Source organism: Calonectris borealis, chromosome 2 (assembly GCF_964195595.1).
Source record: "Calonectris borealis chromosome 2, bCalBor7.hap1.2, whole genome shotgun sequence".
In the NCBI taxonomy this organism is placed as follows: domain Eukaryota; kingdom Metazoa; phylum Chordata; class Aves; order Procellariiformes; family Procellariidae; genus Calonectris; species Calonectris borealis.
In genome coordinates this window covers 122,859,204-122,872,781 of record NC_134313.1, presented here as the reverse complement: position 1 = coordinate 122,872,781, position 13,578 = coordinate 122,859,204, and positions in this window count along the sequence as shown.

Below are 13,578 nucleotides of genomic sequence, written 5' to 3'. Positions count from 1 at the left end.
CCTACAAGCAGGAGCACAGTCCTTAGGATACACAAACATTGTATGTGTATGTAAAAGAGGTTTTTGTCTTGTAACCAATGCATGAACACTTTTGTAGGTATTTGTGAACATGCTTGTGGAAACTCGATCTTTCCGTTGGTAGCCTCATGGACTGAGATTGGATTTTCATTTTCAGTAAAACTAGACCTAACTTGATTTTGCATGAGTGTCACTGAAGGAAGAATGTAACCTATGTTCAGGCCTACCAAATTTTGTCCTTTTTTCTGCTTCTAGATGACTTCTTTAAAAAAGAAAAAAGAGTGTTTCTTGGCAGGAATTTTAAATTTCTTCTGAAGCAACCTTCCTTTTTTGAGCTGACTTAGCGAAGTGCCCCGACAGCTCTGTAGCATTCACGCTCTGAATGCAAGTTGGAAATGCAAAGAAGGTGTCTGTTTTAATACCACTGGCCAGGAGCAGTGAAGAGAGTGTAATTCTTCTAACCTTCAACATAATTCAGCGCTCCCGGTTCCTAGGGAGAGAGTATTGGAAGAAGAGTCCTCAGTTTGGAAATTACTTATGATTTGTCTTTGCCTAGTTTTGATTTCTGATCCTGACCAGGTGAGATGCCTGACCAGGATGTAATGAGAGTATCATATTTGGAGGAAAAAAAGATAAGTGGAAATAGCTGGGGCAAAAACTTTTAAGCATTTCTGTATATAATAAGAATTTTTTTTTCAAGTACATGAGTGAATGTTTTCTGTAAAATTATGTTCTTTTTTTATGATCATACATATTAAAAAGCTGAAAAGTGAGATACAGTGAGGCAGATAATTTTGATCAAAATTGGTTTTCTTTTATTTGAAGAAAAAAAAATATATGAGACTTAATATTATCCTCTATAGCTGTGAGGCGTATCGAACAAGGCTTGTGTAATTGTATCTACAAGCAAAACAGAGTTCAGTCACTAGCTGAAGGTTTCCTACTCAAGAACATGTCCATGCCAGTATGAGTAGGCTCGTGGTGGCGGCACGGTGGTCAGGGAGCTGATGGTCTGCAGATCCCTGGAAATCACTGAGCTACTTCTAAATGTTCTACAGCAGAGATCGAAGTAAAGTAAGTTTGCTGTCAGGAGGCTTAAATTTGCTTAAGAGGCAGTCTCGCCTCCACTGGAAAATACTTAGGGAGGGTCTGCAAATGGAGAAAGATTAAAATCACTAGACTGCACAATTATGTATGTGTGTTTATAATGAGGAGCTAATCTAACCCCAGATAAAAGCTCTTGAGGTGGGTTATTTTAACATTTGGTTTCATGTATATACTGGAAAAGAAAATGCTTTTTGTCTGCTTTCTTCAGATGAAGAATGTTGAAGCATCAGATAGTGACTTTGTGGGGCAAAAAAACCAAATCGCTCAGGAGAGCTCTTCTACATGACTGATCTGTTTTGAACTATTTTAGCAAACAGACAGAATGCTTTTATGGTCAGCCATCAACTAATGAGACTTTTAAATCAATTATTTAGATATCAAACACTACCTTGGCACAACTGTTACCTTCTAGCAATGACTTTCCAAGTAGATTGTACTCCAGAGAGAAATCAAAGTGTCTATCTGCTGTTAGCGTGATTTATGCTTCAAGTGTTGTACGTAACTTCAACAGTAATATCTGCATACTCAATTCTAGCTATTTACATGTGAAGCTTTTTAGTCATTTTTAGTTGCTTTTGCTTACATGGTATGTGACGTGGTTGACATAGGCCAAGTTTTAATGGATGGGGCTAGTTGCTACAATACAGATGCTTTCTCGAAGAGATTCTATGCAATTGAGGTGAGTTTCATGCATAAATTTATGTTTAGGTGTTAAATGCTTACTTTTGTCTAGAGATTGAGGTGATCACATGTTTAAATATTTGTGGACTGTTTCCTTAAGTGAATCTTTGGTTCTAAACTGTAAGGCTAGACTGGAAACTACTAATAGCCTAGATTTTTTTAAGAGATACCAATATGCTGAATAATCTATTGTTTTGCCTTGATTTCAGTGCATTTGAGATACCTTTTTTTAGCACATGCATATTAATATTCTAGGGTGTTTTTTTTTAATTGGCTTATTTTATATTCATGTTTGAATCTGAATGAAGAGTACTTGTGACTTTCTGGCTTTTCTCAATGTCCTTTTAAAGAAAAAGGTTATTACAATGTTGAAGGAGGCTAATCCTATAGACTCTGTACCTTGCATATATGAAGAACTCAGCGTACTAGAAGGATTTTTGCAAGTTACCCTATGTCTTCATTCAGCTACCTTCTGCTAGAGAAAGAGCTTGTGATGAGAGAGGGGACTTTGCAATTACTACAGATCTCTCTGTTAATCATCCATGTGGTTATGTCTTATTTTGCTCACTGAAGATCTTTTTTTTAGCCCTGGTCAGCGTGGGGAAAGTGTTGTCTGCAATATCTCTTCCTTTTGCATACATTCTTCAAATGTCACAAGATAGTATCCTTCTGAGGATGTTAGATGGCAGAGGACTCCAAACACATCCTCGTAAAATAAAATCTTCCACTTCAAATTTTCACTAGAGGCTCTCCACTGGGAGAGGAGTGCTCTAGAAATAGCTGTTCCAGGAGAAGTGCCTTCTACATTGTAATCACCAACCAAGTACAAAGTCACAGAATCGTATAAATCGTGGTTAGAAGGGGTCTCTGCAGGTCACCTAGTCTGGCTTCCAGCTCAAAGGGGGCTACTGCCAACAGTAAGTCAGGTTAACTGCAGCTTTGCCTTGCTGAGTCTTGCAAACCTCCAAAGGTAGAGATTCTGCAACCTCTCTGAGCAAAGTAGTACTCCAGCATGGCCATTTTGCTCTTGGGCAGGAGGTTCAGCTAGTAATCAGTTGGCGTTTCATGAGCGCACAGTGCTAGGCAGAAGGAGGAATTAATCTCTTAAACTGTAAGACCTACACTGTAAGTCAAAACACTTTCCATAAGTAGTCATTCTGAAGAAAACATAAAGGGGAAATTCCGTACTGGTTTCCTTTAATCACTTTAAAACTCAACAGAGGAATTTGAAAATCTATTATATAACATGACTGCAAGCCAGCGAAGCTCTTCTGGAAACAGCAGAATTTCTTCTCCTCATTTTGCTGATCATGTCATGAGGAATCTGAAGCAGCAATCTAAACAAACTGGAGCTTAGGCAATGTTTTATCAGCAAAACAGTTATGGATTTGTGGTTAACAGTGTATCGACCACGTATTTTAGAGCAGCTGGCAGTTTTATCCTTTAATCTGCTTGTAAACCCTTTTAACTGGCTTGTAAGATAGACTTTCTCAAAATATGTAAACTGCAGAGGGGATTGTGTGTAATGTTATACTGAGGTGAGTATCTCTTGTGGTTAATATTATGCCATTTCTTCATATTAGGACTATGGAAACACTTTGATAAATAACGTAGTTATTGATTTATAAAAAGAAAGGGCAAGAATGGAGTCATGAGTAGGTCAAGCTGGACGGAGCTAGATACCATAGTAGTTGGTTTGAAAATATATTAAAAAATTGGAGTGAACCCAACAAAGTCTGTATTGGGGCAAGGAAATGTACTCAAAGGTATTCCTTTCAGAAGTAATTCCTGATTTCTGCTAGAAGTAAGACTAAGTACACAGAAATAACAGTGATAAAGATCCTGTGAGATACATTTTTGTTGTTGTTGTGCATAGAAACTCAACAAGAGTATTTCCAACTAATTTCCACTGGAAATTTTGTGTGCCTTTTCCAAGCAGATTTACCAACGTCTTTTAATTTCAAGAACGACCAATTGTTTTAAGTTGCAACTCTTATGATTACGGAATATGCCTGCAAATTTACAATACTTTTTACAACGATACAGCAAGATTTCATATCTAGTTGTCAGGAATTTTGCCCACCTGATAGAGGCGTGCCTGAGGGCAGGTCTTGCTTCATGCACCGCTTCCCTGGTGAGCCCTGCAGTATAGGTCTGCTTATCCAGAGATGGACTGCTCCTTACTGCAGTTGAGTTTGCAGGTTGCCATGAGCATTAAGCACTTCGAAATGTGTTTTCACGTTTTAATAGCAGCGAGTTCCTGCCCTTCCGGGGCTGGCCGATAATAAAGTTACCGTGTAGAAATGGATAGAGGACAAATGAAGTGCTGCTGAAAAGCTACATTGTGACAAGCAATATGGAGGAATAAAACATTTCCAGGGCTCTCATTTGTGCTGCATTATGTGAAATGGATGAGAAATGGTTTCTTTGTTCAGCCAAGATTTTTGTTATGAGGCAGCTAGGTCACCAAGGTTGGCTTATAGTGAAAACAGGAGGGGAATATCACTGAATCCTCATTGCTAGCCGAAAGCAGGAGCGAGTGAACATGAAATGGCACAGAACGCAAGCTTTCTGTTTCATGAGAAAACCTAGGTAGAGGACTTTGTGTTCTCATTATGAATAGGCATTGTACTTGATTGTATGTAGAGTCATAGATACTTCAGGTCTCAAAGCTGAACTGGTATCATTAGCAGTGGCCCTCCCATACAACCCGTGCCAACTGTGTAGTACTTGCATCCCTTTATTACATTGAAAAGTAATGACTCAGAAGTCTGTGTTTCTTTCCGTCTCTGTTTCCTCTTTCTAATGGGTTAAACATTTTCTGTCTTCGTAAGAAATGAATCAATACAAATGGCTGAAACTCCTTCAAATGTACATCATGATTTTTCCAGTTAAAGGGTTTTTTTGATAACAACACTTAAGGTCTATTATGTAGTTAAGAATTCTAACCTTCCCTTAAGGTAGGTAAGTAATATTCTCTCCATTTACAGCTAGTTAAACTGCAGCAAAGAGATAAAGTAGCTTGTCAAAAGCAACACAGTATCATTGCCAGAGAGGAGGCTGAGTTCCTAATGCTCACTGGAGCGTATTTTGAATGACTGGGCTGCTGTGTCCTGACATAATAATATACACATGTGATTTGCATGTAGCCGCACAAGTGAACAAGAATGCTGTTTTCTGTATTTCTTGACTGTTTCCTTGTGCCAGTCATACGCTGTTCATTTAACCAGCACCATTTGCTAATATTTTTGTTAGCCCATTGTGTATTTTTTCAGGTTTTCTGAGTTCTGTGTCACTGATACACTGAGAATGTCATAAATTGCTAACAAAAGGACAAGAGTCAACTTCAATAAATACTTTATTGAGGCCTTTTCTCCAGAAAAGGAGATCTTTCTGCATCATGTACCAAAGACTAGTTGATTCCTTGGTACAGTAAATCAAACCTGGGGTGGAATGGGTAATGAAATTCTTCAAAGGGTTGAAATAGTAATTTGCTTTCCCTGGTAGGGCTTCTCTTAAGTATGTTTGCTTACCCCTTTTCAGATTGTTTCCATTGATCATTATTCAATGCTTTGTTTCCTTTTCTCTTTTTCTATTTAAAAGTAGGTTTTTTTTTTGCAAACAAGGCAAAATAATTTGTTCATAAAGAGCAATGTGGAGTATTACCTCTGTGTTCAGAAGAATATGGAAACAAATCTAAACAACTAAGTGTACAAAATTTAAAAAGGAAAAATACTGTGCATATATGTAAGCACATAAATACATGTGCAGATATAAGTAAAGTCGCATACATATTTATGAACATGTTGACTCATGTATATCAACACTTAATTTTTTTCTTGCATCAGAGGGGAAAAAATGGTGTGAGATGAGGTTGACATTGTGTGATAGATCTAGAAAGAAAGGGTACTTGTTCTATGTGTTGAATGCTGGCAAAACACAAGGTCCTCCTAGCTTGTAGTTTTTCCGAACTCTCTGAGCTGGAGCTGCAGGGATTAAGTCCCTACAGCACTCTGGCAAGAAAAAGGGGCAGATAGACATCCCAGACACTGGCAAACACATCAGAAGACCTTGATCCAGCACTGTTAAAACTGCTTGGAGTTTGATACCAGGAAAGCATCTAGCTGTTTGTGCCTGCCATAAGGAGAGAAGTTTTGTTCTTGCATTGGCTCATTGGTACCCACTAGCAGCCAGCTACGACTGTGCATGCCACGTGTGCGTGTGGAATTGATAAGGTGAGGGTTTGGTTTTGTCCATGCTCCTTTATTGACCTTGCAGACACCCATGGCCAGTACTGCCAAATCATGGCAAAAAGATTGCAGTGATGTTGCATCTCTGGGGTGGTACCAGCACAGTGCAAACTCTCAGCGCAAGGAGGAGGTTTGGCTGCTGGATTGCAGGGCAGGTAATTATCTGCAAGGTGGACTATTCTGATGCCAGAACTGATCAGAGGTAGATAGCAGCCCAGTTCCTGATGTGTTGAAACTTCATGTGCCTTATTCCAAAATAATATATCTGTTGTTAGGAAAGTATTCTTCAGAGAGGCAGGTGAGAGGAAACTTATAGGCATTGTTGCAATGTTGTATAATATCAGGGATAAACAGGAGACCCAAAGAATGAAGAAAGAAAATTACAACCCACCACTCAAACAGAAGATTATTTTTAACAAGCCTGCTAGTTAATTAATCAGGAATATACCAGAGGATCTGGGAGTGAAAGCTGAGCATCAAAAGCATCTCTTCCTACCAGGGATGAGGTTGACCTTACTGCATTTCATAGATCTATAGCTGAAAATGGCACACTGCCTTTGGCTTTTTTGTCTCCCTGGCGATTGCTGTTAGCCATAGGGTGCTTCAGCATTGCATTTTTCTCATTTAGCTCTATGACAGCTTCATATGGGGAGCTTACTCTTAAAAACTACAGTTACTGTTCTTCCTTTTTTGTATAGAATATTTTAAAGATAAAAAAAGCCTCACCCTCAAAATTTTAGTAGTTCTGTGGGACAACAGCTCAAAGTCAGTTCATGTTTAGGACAAGACGATTGAAAATAGTGTATTGCCCACAAGGACAGGTGCCTTGAACCCTTGATATAAGACATTATGTCTGGCCAGTGAATTCAGGACAATTAGAGAGACGTGATCCTTGATGTAAGTTTGCTTCTTGCATTAAAGATTGGGCATGGAGCATTGCTCTTGGTCCAGACAACTCATGACTAACACTGGTTGAGCTCTGCTATCTAGCCAAGCCATGCATGGTGTAGCAGAAGGCAAAGCTTTTTATCTCCCACCTGTTCAGGACTGCACACTTTTTCACAGACCCAAGAACAGGATAAATCTTACAGGGATGTAAGTGAAGATCTTGCACCTCTCTTCCCTCTGATTACATGGTCAAAGTTACAGCTTAATCATCTCTTAGATGTGTAATGTGAGAACTATTCACCACTAAAAGTTAAAAAATCCATACTTCGATGTCACTCTTGTGACATCTGCTGCCCATCGGATACTACTCAGTGGATTGGTCAGTGAAACTCTGGTCTCATACACAGATACTAAATCACTTTTCACTAAGCTGAGCAATGTCTGGCGTGGGAGATAGGAAAGTTTAAAGCCGTGGTTTTCTAAGAGTATCCATTTGAAACTGCAAGAGGAAGTCTACAAGGCTGACAGAATGTTGTTTCTCAGTGAAAAATTAAGTTGGTCATGATCTTCCCAAAAGTCCTTTGGGTTTTTTCAGCCTGGTACCTGATTTTTGCACCTCTTCTGAAAGATTGCACTTCCAGCCCTTAATATCACCCTCATTTGTCTGCTCAGTCCTGACTCTGAGGTAAGACTGCCATCTATTGAATCCCCAACATTATCTCCTGCAAAATTTAGCTTTCTATCCAAATCCTGACCAGTTGCAGTCCTGCTTTGTTTGAGACCTGAGAAGATTGGAGCCTTCTCTGGCATGCCTACAGGCTAAGTCACCTTGCAAGCAGCCATCAAAGTGTCAGAAAGCAGCAGCTGAGCAAGAGCTCTCACCTTGCTGCATTGATTCCTTTTACACTGAAAGAAGCCATTACAGATGCATCTTTACAGAGTTTAGTTGTCAGATGCATTTTTCTAGGGCTTGTCAACTTGAGTAAGATGCAGCTGTCTTCCATCAAAGAGAATTTCAGGCACTTGAGAATAATAGAAAGAAAGAGACAAGAATAACTTTCAGAAAACACCAATTGGAACATGATTAAAAAGAAAAAAAAACTTCCATTCAGCTCAGAGGTTTCTTTCTGCTTTCATTTATATGCAGGAATACTATCTAGTGTAATAAGATTCATACCCTGCAGAGTAGTAGCAGAAATTTTTAAAAGCACTGGCAGTATGCAATTTTCAAATGCCTCCTCCCTAGACACCACTTCACCTTAATAGTTTGATAATGTGGAAATCCCATAAGCGCAACACTTGTCATTTATTCTTTTGTGTTTCAAGATGTGTTTTGTGATTAAGAGCCTGCTCCAAGGCCCATGGAGATCCTCTGTTAAATGCAGTGGACTTTAAATCGGACTCTTTCATTTGAAGAAGAAACACGACCACAACCCAAGTTCATTTGAACCCATGTGGCTCAATGCTCTTTCCTGGATGCCAGTGCAGCAGAGCTATAGCAATTTACTTAAGCAAAGTTGAGGGGCCTTGAACACCATTGCTGAAGCATTCTCTGTTAGGCTCCGGGGACTTGTCTTACACAGTCCAGAAGAACGTGTGCTGGCAGACGGTGAGGCAGCTGGCCAGCTGTAGACACACAAGGATCACTACTAACCTAGCGCCTGGTAAGTTTTCAGGCATTCCCTCTCCATGCACTGAGCAAGACAAAGGTGCCCGGTTAAAAGCCTCATTTCACTTGACATCTTTTTGCATATCTGTCTAGAGAACCTCATGTCTCTTGGGCTCCTTCACTGTAAGGCTTTCCTTCTTTAGCAGTTTTCCTTGGGATATTTCCTGTGCATAATAATTTTCAATGGTATCACCTCTTTCAACCAAGACCCTAAATATCATGCACTGCAGGATGGAGCTAAGCATTGATGCCATCTAAGCTTAAGTTGTGGATCCCCAGAATATTAAGGGCTCTCATTTTATGTTGCCTTTAATGAAAATGCATGCAGCTGTGCCAACTGAGAAATAAGGTAAATCACAGCCCCAGTTCTCCCTCTTTGCTCTCCCAGGAACTGATGAAAGTTACTGTGAGCGCTCAGTCCCAAAGGGTGGTATATTCCCCTTCAGTGATAAAGCAGCAAAGCTGCTTGTGCTTGCTGATCCTTCCCTTTGGATTTAGAACGGATAATGCTTTCCTATTCAGGCACCATAAATGAGATAACCCATCACCATCAGAAGGCAATGGAAAAAGGAAGGAACAAAGGTTAATGTAAATCTTATGCTAGCTTGGCATTGCCTGGGCATTGGGAATCCACTGTCCCCTGCTCACTTTCTACAGCATGAAGAGCAGAGGCCTCATCTTGTTCTGCACGTAGTAGTCAGTTGTGGCACTTAACCCTGAAGCTGTATGAGCAATGAACTCCTAATGGAGCCTGAAATGCTCAGCCATTGTAATGTAATAAAAAGATGGAAATGTCCTCATCCCTGTTAAGGAGATAAATTGAATGGGCACAGAAACGAGAATAAAAGGTTTTGGAGTGGATGGAGCAAATGATACATTTTGCTATAAAGAATATCAACACGTATTGGGTGAACATACTGCTCAAAAGGGTATGTTAAAGCACATGACTGCTCATGTGTGGACACGTATACTCCTGTATTCTTTCTGTTGGTGTTCTTCTCACCTGCTTTTCTCACTATGCAGAGGCAAACGTGGGCTTCACCCAGCCTAATCCTGCACAGTGGTCCCGTACAAGGCCTTTCAACCCAATAAAAGTACTTGTGCAATAACCTCTATCTGAACCACATCTTGTGGGGATAGGACTGACAGAAAATGGCATCAAAACTGAAACATGCTTTTCTTCCTTGCAAAATCTCCATTTTCTCTGTTTACCAGTCATCCTTGGGGCTTTTCATTCAGACATCAATAAACTTGTCCCTAAGTGCCAGGCACACAGAGAATGATGATGGACTAAGCTCATTGTGTGCTGCAAATGGCAGCCTCTTGTCCATGGCTTGACTTCCAAGTCTAAAGGAGGTCTGATTTCCCTCAGCACATTGGAAAAAAACTGGGAAATGTAGATGGGCATTTACAAAAATATATTTCCCCACTCTGTGTGTGAAGTATTAGCCAGGAAAAACAACTAACTAGTTAATGCATGTGTTATATTCCTCCTGGAGCAAGCATGAAAATGGATCATCATTTGTTTATGCTGGACAAAGAATTTACATAACTTTAATAGGGCTTTCTATTAGTTTGTGACAAATAACGAAATGCCAATATATTAATCATTCCAAACCCATTAAAGCTGTCAGCTTTGCAGATGATTGATAAAATGCTTTGATTCAGACTTGCACATTTTATCCCTTACCACAACCACCGCTTCATGTATGAGGCACATCATTCTCACCAATTTCTCATCAGGGATAAGTAATTGGCCAATTAAATCATAGGCCATGATATCTTGTAGAGTGGAGTTAAATCAGTGATAGTCTAGCTCTGAACAATTTGAATCTTAATGTAAGACAAATTAAGTTCCGCTCCTTTGCAGTTGCCTTCATATGGAGTCCTCTTGTCTGAATAATGAAAAACCTGAATTTGTCAGTCAGGTAGGATTTTAAACCTCTCTACTCTCATGGATGTGTTGCAGGACTGGGCTCCACCTCTACATTTGTTACTGGAAAGGCATTACTAGCTTGGTTGTTAAAATAACGCCTTCCTTATTTATGGCTGAATCCTGACATCTTAATAGCAGCAAGAGTTTTGTCAGTACAAGGACTGCAGGATTGGAGTTTTCACAGATTACCTTCCCCCAGTAGTTTTGGCTTCTCAGTGGTAATAGTTGAACTAATATTAGTATTCCAGTAGTGTCTAGAGGTTTTGAGCTGTACCAGAGCCCCATTGTGTCACAGACGCTGTATAAACCCTTAGTGGGGAAAAGTCCCAATCCTGCAGAGACTACAGTGTAAACAGGCAAGACAATGTGTAGCAAAAAGGAAGTGGTATCTCTCTTTTTCAGATGGGGTACCGCTATTCACGTGGAATAACAGAACAGTAACACTGTTTTCAGAAGTGTCAAGAAATAAAGCATTTTGCCAAATGTCAAAAAGAAAATCTCTGTCAGAGTGGGGAGTGAGCCTAGGGTTCTTGAGTCCCAATGCACTATTCTGATAAAAAGATAATCCTCCTTCTTTGTGATGTCTAAAAAAAATTTAAGCATATCTCTGATAGGCTGGAAACGAAGTAGCATTCTTCTGGTAGATGAGAAAAAGCATTGTGCTGAGTGGGTAACATGCAAAAAGTAAACAGAGATCATAAAAATAAATTAGCTTTTCTCTTTTCCCTCTTAATAATTTATAGATGTCTTAGCAACACGGCTAAAAATGTAAGAGTTGTTTCTATTTTGACACAGAGCACCACCTCATACTTGGAATATCTCTTTTTAGCACTCAAGTTTAGTCTGGATGCTTGGATAAATAGGAACAAAACAGGTGAAGTGTGTGTTTGAGTGCCTAGTGACAAAAGTTATGTGTGTGACCCAGGTTTGGTGCTTACGCTCTCAGATCACTTTTCTGCATTCCTCTGCTGGCAGTGGCTGTTCCCTAACTCAGGACTGAATGTTTTCAGGAAAGTCCCTCACTGAAATATGCAATAAACTCAAATGTTGATTTTTAAATTAAGCCCTGTGCCCAGATATCTTTCCACACAGAGGCAGGGACTCCAGCAGGGGACTTAAAAAAGCACAGTTAAACCTCTAAGTTCCCTTAAAAAAAAAAAAAAAAATTCCTTTGTGTTTTTCAAGAAGCCTCTCTGTTGATAAAACATGGCTTATCTATTCTTAACCCAATCCCTGGGTACAAGTCGGACAACACATTTGCAGAAGCAATGGTAGGACCATAAAAAGTCCTGCCTTGGGTTACGTTGTCCACTGAATCCGTGGAGCTGCCACCTGGCTTCTAGTAGTGGAGAATTTGGTCTGATGTCTCCTGGCAGTTGCAGGGGCAGATGAGGAGGGCAGTAATGCTGCTTCTGCTCCGCTGGAAAGATTTCCTGATGACAAAAGTGAAATGTCAGCTTTGATTGTGGTAGGGCTTTTCCCAGCCCAGCATGGAAAAATGTGTGATCGAGCAATTCTTTTTGGTGCTCTGTGAACTTTTTGTAGGTGGATCGTGTGCCCGTACGCTGAGGAGGGAACAGACTTGGCCTTTCACACCACATCAGAAGAGGTTGATTGCTTTTTTGGAGGGAAAGTGCCCAGACACCATCAGGGGATAAGTAGTAGCCAGCTGGTGAGAGGTATTTAGAACAGAGACACATTTGGAGATTAAGTTTTGACTGTTGCACTGATGGCCTTCAGCCTTGTTGCCTTAATGGGGCAGACTTGGCAACACAGAGGAGTAGGAACACCTGTCTGTTGGCTTCCCCAGCTCTGGCTTGGACACCATATCATTTGAGATGCTGGACATCTGCTGCTAGACGTTGCTCTTGTGAGCACTTGCATACATTTTCAAATAGTTGCTTATGAGATAAATGCAAAATTCAGCTGGGGCAGGGTGTCAGGAAGCAAAAGCTGAAGGTGAACACCTTTGCTTCTGGAGTGATCAGGGAGCTTATTTAGAAAAAGCTGCGGAACAGTAGTGAAATGGGTCTCAGCTGTGCTGCATGCTAGGCTTGTGCAGAAGCTGAAAACAAGATGCAAAAAGCACCTGCATTTAATCAGTCTGGGGAGAGTTGACTCTGAGCTTTATCAGGACTTCTGATCAACTGCTGGTGCCTAACAACACCCAGGGAGGCACTGGGAGTTGTTATGTCACCGGCAAGATATAATGGTGTTATTAATTTAATGCTCTTTAGATTGTTTAATTTGGAAATTCAGATTTAATCAAATGTCAAACTCACTGTCCAAATTCCTAAATTAAACATGAATTGCTTGGGAGATTTTCCAGAACTGCTGTTCGTTGCATCAACCCCACTGTCACTTTTATTGGTTGTAGAAGCAACCGTTCTGCAACAAGCTAATTTGGCCCTTGCTACAGGAGCTGGAATAGCTGCCTTGAGACATTCTGAGCCCATTTGCTGTAAGAACCTGCGATTTTTAATAACATCATCAAAGTCATTTTGATGGAGGCTGAGTGGGAGTGGAATAAAAACCAACAAAAGGAAGGGTAATTCCCATTCTCATTACAGCATTCATTTGGTCTCCATATCTTGCTAGTTGTCTGCTTAATGACTGTCGTCTCCTCAATCCTCCCAAGGGTATTCACGTTTGTCTGCTGTTATAAGGAATGAGCCACCTAGGTTGGGCATCTTCATTGCATAAAAGCATCTACAGAGATCTAAATGTAAACACTAAGGTTTTGTTTTGCTGGTTAAAATCATGCTGTGGGATTCAACTCTGCAAATGCTGTACTATCTAAAGGTCCTTTGTAACAGCTTTGTGAAAAAGGGAAAGACCAGATTTAGAATGTAAATCTGTACGGTTATTTGTTAACAGGTAAAGCTCTGGAGCAACTTTTTTATTTGATCTGAACCAGAGTTTTTGGTATAGTGTTGTATGTGTCTGAACACCACATCACTGCGGTCTGGTTCCTTGTGAACAGCAGGGCTTGTGCGAGTTGAGCGCTGCTGAAAAGCTTGTCCCTCTTC